The following is a 6,000-nucleotide window of genomic DNA, read 5'->3' on the forward strand; positions in this document are numbered from 1 at the left end:
GAGCGTAATATGTATGTGTGGGGGAAAAAAATCACAAGACTATTTCATCTCTACAGGCCTGTTTCATGAGGGGTTTTCCTCAATCCTGAGTAAAGTAGTAACAGTGGCACACAACACTGCAAGTAAAAGTTTCAAACTGGTGTGTTTAACGGACAAGTGCAGCCTTAAAATCAGCTAATTTCAAACACTGGTGCTTCGCTAATTTCAAACACTGGTGCTTCAAACTGAGGATTGAGGAAAACCCCTCATGAAACAGGCCTGTAGAGATGAAATAGTCTTGTGATTTTTTTCCCCCCCACATATATATATATATATATATATATATATATATATATATATATATATATATATATATATATATATATATATATATGTGTGTGTGTGTGTATGTATATGTACAAACGTTTGTATATATATATATATATATATATATATATATATATATATATATATATATATATATATTGTATATTGTTAATAGATACACACATACAGTATATGTCTATATATATATATGTGTGTATGTATATGTACAAACGTTTGTATATATATATATATATATTTATATATATATATATATATATATATATATATATATATATATATATATATATATATATATATATATATATATATATATATATATATATATATATGTCTTAATTAGATTATCCAAAAAATAGTGCTCGATACCGTGGTAGAGCGTAATATGTATGTGTGGGGAAAAAAAATCACAAGACTATTTCATCTCTACAGGCCTGTTTCATGAGGGGTTTTCCTCAATCCTGAGTAAAGTAATAACAGTGGCACACAACACTGCAAGTAAGTTTCAAACTGGTGTGTTTAACGGACAAGTGCAGCCTTAAAATCAGCTAATTTCAAACACCGGCGCTTCGCTAATTTCAAACACTGGTGCTTCAAACTGAGGATTGAGGAAAACCCCTCATGAAACAGGCCTGTAGAGATGAAATAGTCTTGTGATTTTTTTCCCCCACACACATATATATATATATATATATATATATATATATATATATATATATATATATATATATATATATATATATATATATATATATATATATATATATATATATATATATATATATATATATATATATACATTAATGTGCAATTAAAGACCATTTCAGGTCCCCGGGATCAAACTTGAGGAAGCTCTGAAGGTTCCGCTTTGAAATCTTTTTGTTGAAGAAAATATTGCATATGTTGTGTGAAAACAAAGTTTTTGACAAAAAGGTCATAAAACAAACAAACAAACAAACAAAAAACATGAAAAAATTATTAAAATCGACGGATGGATCTGAAGTTGATGTAGAGACTTCAGCGTTGAAAATAAAAAAAATAAAAAAATAAAATAGTTTGACTTATTTTTTAACACTTTCACGAGTTGGACCCTTTTAGATACCACAACATTTTAGCAGGACTTAAAAAAAACAAAAAAAAACTGTCATTGCTCAAAAAATACTAATGAACCAAAATCAATGCTGTTATGAATTAAAGACCTGTTCAAGACTCCAATTACTTCACATCAAATATTACACTTTTAAATATTTGGGTTGAGAAAATATTGCATATTTTGTGTGTTTGCATTATAAAAACTGATTTAAAAAAATGCATAAAACAAACAAATAACAAAAAACATGAAACAATTATAAAAATCGATTGGTAGATTTGAAATTGATTCAAGCATTAAAAGTAAACAATAATGATATGACTTATTTTTAACACTTTTATGAGTAGGACCATTTTGGATCCCCCAAAATTTTTGTGGGACTTTTTTTTAAATGTTCTTATACTGTCATGGCTCAAAAAGAAAATAATTAATCAAAATCAATGTGATGAATTATTGACATATTTAAGGCTCCATTTAATTAAAATCAAATATTCCATTTAAAATTTTGGCTGGAAAATATTACATATTTTGTGTGTTTGCCATATAGAAAACAAAAATGGCATAAAACAAACAAATAAATACATAAAAAAAACAAAAAAAAACTTATAATGACAGCTAGATATGAAGTTGATCTGGAGACTTAAGTGTTGAAAATTTTAAAAAAAAATTAAATAAAATAGTGCAACTTATTTTTAACAATTTTATGAGTAGAACAATTTTAGATCCCAAATAATTTTAGCGGAACTTTATAAAAAAAAAACTGTTATTGCTTAAAAAAAAAAAAGAAAAGCAATGTTATGACCCATTTAAGGCTTTAATCACTCTACATAAAATGTATGGGGGGAAAATATTGCAAATTTTGTGTTTGCATTATAAAAAACTTTGTTTCCTTTGCTAAAAAATGCATAAAACAAACAAACAATAAAACCATGAACAAATTATAAAAACTTATAATCAATTGATAGATTTGAAGTTGATTTAAGCATTAAAGGTAAAAAATAATGGTATGACTTATTTTTAACACTTTTATGAGTAGGACCTTTTTGGATTCCCCAAAATTTTTGTGGGACTTTTTAAAATTTTCTTAAACTGTCATGGCTCAAAAAGATAATAATTCATCAAAATCAATGTGATGAATTATTGACATATTTAAGGCTCCCTTTAATTCACATTAAATATTCCACTTTAAATTTTGGCTGGAAAATATTGCATAGTTTGTATGTTTGCCATATTAAAAAAAATGGCGTAAAACAAACAAATAAATTACATTAAAAAACAAAAAAAAACACCTTATAATGACCGATAGATTTGAAGTTGATCTGGAGACTTAAGCGTTGAAAATGAAAAAAAAACTAAAAATAAAATAATGCTACTTATTTTTAACAATTTTATGAGTGGGACCATTTTGGATACACCCAAATTTTTGTGGGACTTTTTAAAATGTTCTTAAACTGTCATGGCTCAAAAAAAAAATAAAAAAAATCAATGTGATGAATGATTGATTTATTTAAGGCTCCATTTAATTCACATCAAATATTCCACTTCAAATTTTGGCTGGAAAATATTGCATATTTTGTGTGTTTGCCATATAAAAAACAAAAATGTCATAAAACAAACAAATAAATACATTAAAAAACAACTTATAATGACCGATAGATCTGAAGTTGATCTGGAGACTTAAAGGCCTACTGAAAGCCACTACTAGCGACCACGCAGTCTGATAGTTTATATATCAATGATGAAATCTTAACATTATAACACATGCCAATACGGCCGGGTTAACTTATAAAGTGACATTTTAAATTTGCCGCTAAACTTCCGGTTCGAAACGCCTCTGAGGATGACGTATGCGCGTGACGTAGCCCGGGGAACACGGGTATGCCTTCCACATTGAAGCCAATACGAAAAAGCTCTGTTTTCATTTCATAATTCCACAGTATTCTGGACATCTGTGTTCGTGAATCTGTTGCAATCATGTTCATTGCATTATGGAGAAAGAAGCTGAGCAAGCAAAGAAGAAAGTTGTCGGTGCGAAATGGACGTATTTTTCGAACGTAGTCAGCAACAACAGTACACAGCCGGCGCTTCTTTGTTTACATTCCCGGAAGATGCAGTCAAGATGGAAGAACTCGGATAACAGAGACTCTAACCAGGAGGACTTTTGACTACGATACACAGACGCCTGTAAAGAACTGGGACAACACAGACTCTTACCAGGATTACTTTGATTTGGATGACAAAGACGCAGACGTGCTACTGTGAGTATGCAGCTTTGGCTTCTAAACATTTGATCGCTTGACCGTATGTGCGCAACTTTTTTTTGCGTATGTACGTAACTTTTTTTTTAAATAAATAAGCTTTATGAACCTTGGGTTAGGTGAACGGTCTTTTGGGCTGAATGATTGTGTGTTGATCAGGTGTTTGAATTGTATTGGCGTGTTCTATGGAGCTAGGAGCTAGCATAGGAGCTAGGAGTTAGCATAACAAAGACGTATGTGTTTTTATGCAGGATTAATTTGTGGCATATTAAATATAAGCCTGGTTGTGTTGTGGCTAATAGAGTATATATATGTCTTGTGTTTATTTACTGTTGTAGTCATTCCCAGCTGAATATCAGGTACCGTGAGTATGCAGCCTTGGCTGCTAAACATTTGATAGCTTGACCGTACGTGCGCGTCACGTACGTAACTTTTTAAAAATATATAAGCTTTATGAACCTTGGGTTAGGTGAACGGTCTTTTGGGCTGAGTGATTGTGTGTGTTGATCAGGTGTTTGAATTGTATTGGCGTGTTCTATGGAGCTAGGAGCTAGCAGAGGAGCTAGGAGCTAGCATAACAAACACGCAGGTGTATTTATGCAGGATTAATTTGTGGCATATTAAATATAAGCCTGGTTGTGTTGTGGCTAATAGAGTATATATATGTCTTGTGTTTATTTACTGTTGTAGTCATTCCCAGCTGAATATCAGGTCACCCCCGGCTCTCACAGCATCTTCCCTATCTGAATAGCTTCAACTCCCCACTAGTCCTTCACTTGCACTTTCCTCATCCACAAATCTTTCATCCTCGCTCAAATTAATGGGGAAATTGTCGCTTTCTCGGTCCGAATCTCTCTCACTTCATGCGGCCATCATTGTAAACAATAGGGAACTTTGCGTATATGTTCAACTGACTACGTCACGCTACTTCCGGTAGGTGCAAGCCTTTTTTTATCAGATACCAAAAGTTGCAATCTTTATCGTCGTTGTTCTATACTAAATCCTTTCAGCAAAAATATGGCAATATTGCGAAATGATCAAGTATGACACATAGAATAGATCTGCTATCCCCGTTTAAATAAAAAAAATTCATTTCAGTAGGCCTTTAAGCGTTGAAAATAAAAATAAAATAAAAATAAAATAATGCAACTTATTTTTAACAATTTTATGAGTAGGACCATTTTGGATCCACCCAAATTTTTGTGGGACTTTTTAAAATGTTCTTAAACTGTCATGGCTCAAAAAGATAATTAATCAAAATCAATGTGATTAATTTTATTGACTTATTAAAGGCTCCATTTAATTCACATCAAATATTCTACTTAAAATTTTGGCTGGAAAATATTACATATTTTGTGTGTTTGCCATATAGAAAACAAAAATGGCATAAAACAAACAAATAAATACATTAAAAAACAACTTATAATGACCTATAGATCTGAAGTTGATCTGGAGACTTAAGCGTTTAAAATAAAAAAATAAAATAAAATAAAATAGTGCAACTTATTTTTAACAATTTTATGAGTAGAACAATTTTAGATCCCAAATAATTTTAGTGGAACTTTATAAAAAAAAAACTGTTATTGCTTAAAAAAAATAATGAATTAAAAGCAATGTTATGACCTATTTAAGGTTTTAATCACTCTACAAAAAATGTATGGGGGGAAAATGTAGCAAATTTTGTGTGTTTGCATTATAAAAAACTACGTTTCCTTTGCTAAAAAATGCATAAAACAAACAAACAACAAAAACCATGAAAAAATTATAAAAACTTATAATCAATTGATAGATTTGAAGTTGATTTAAGCATTAAAGGTAAAAAAAATAATGGTATGACTTATTTGAACACTTTTATGAATAGGACCATTTTAGATTCCCCAAAATTTTTGTGGGACTTTTTAAAATTTTCTTAAACTGTCATGGCTCAAAAAGATAATAATTAATCAAAATCAATGTGATGAATTATTGACATATTTAAGGCTCCCTTTAATTCACATGAAATATTCCACTTTAAATTTTGGCTGGAAAATATTGCATAGTTTGTGTGTTTGCCATATTAAAAAAAATGGCGTAAAACAAACAAATAAATTACATTAAAAAACAAAAAAACCCACCTTATAATGACAGCTAGATATGAAGTTGATCTGGAGACTTAAGCGTTGAAAATTTAAAAAAACTAAAAATAAAATAGTGCAACTTATTTTTAACAATTTTATGAGTAGGACCATTTTGGATCCACCCAAATTTTTGTGGGACTTTTTAAAATGTTCTTAAACTGTCATGGCTCAAAAAGATAATTAATCAAAATCAATGTGATGAATGATTGAT

Source organism: Entelurus aequoreus, linkage group LG19 (genome assembly GCF_033978785.1).
Source record: "Entelurus aequoreus isolate RoL-2023_Sb linkage group LG19, RoL_Eaeq_v1.1, whole genome shotgun sequence".
Taxonomy (NCBI): domain Eukaryota; kingdom Metazoa; phylum Chordata; class Actinopteri; order Syngnathiformes; family Syngnathidae; genus Entelurus; species Entelurus aequoreus.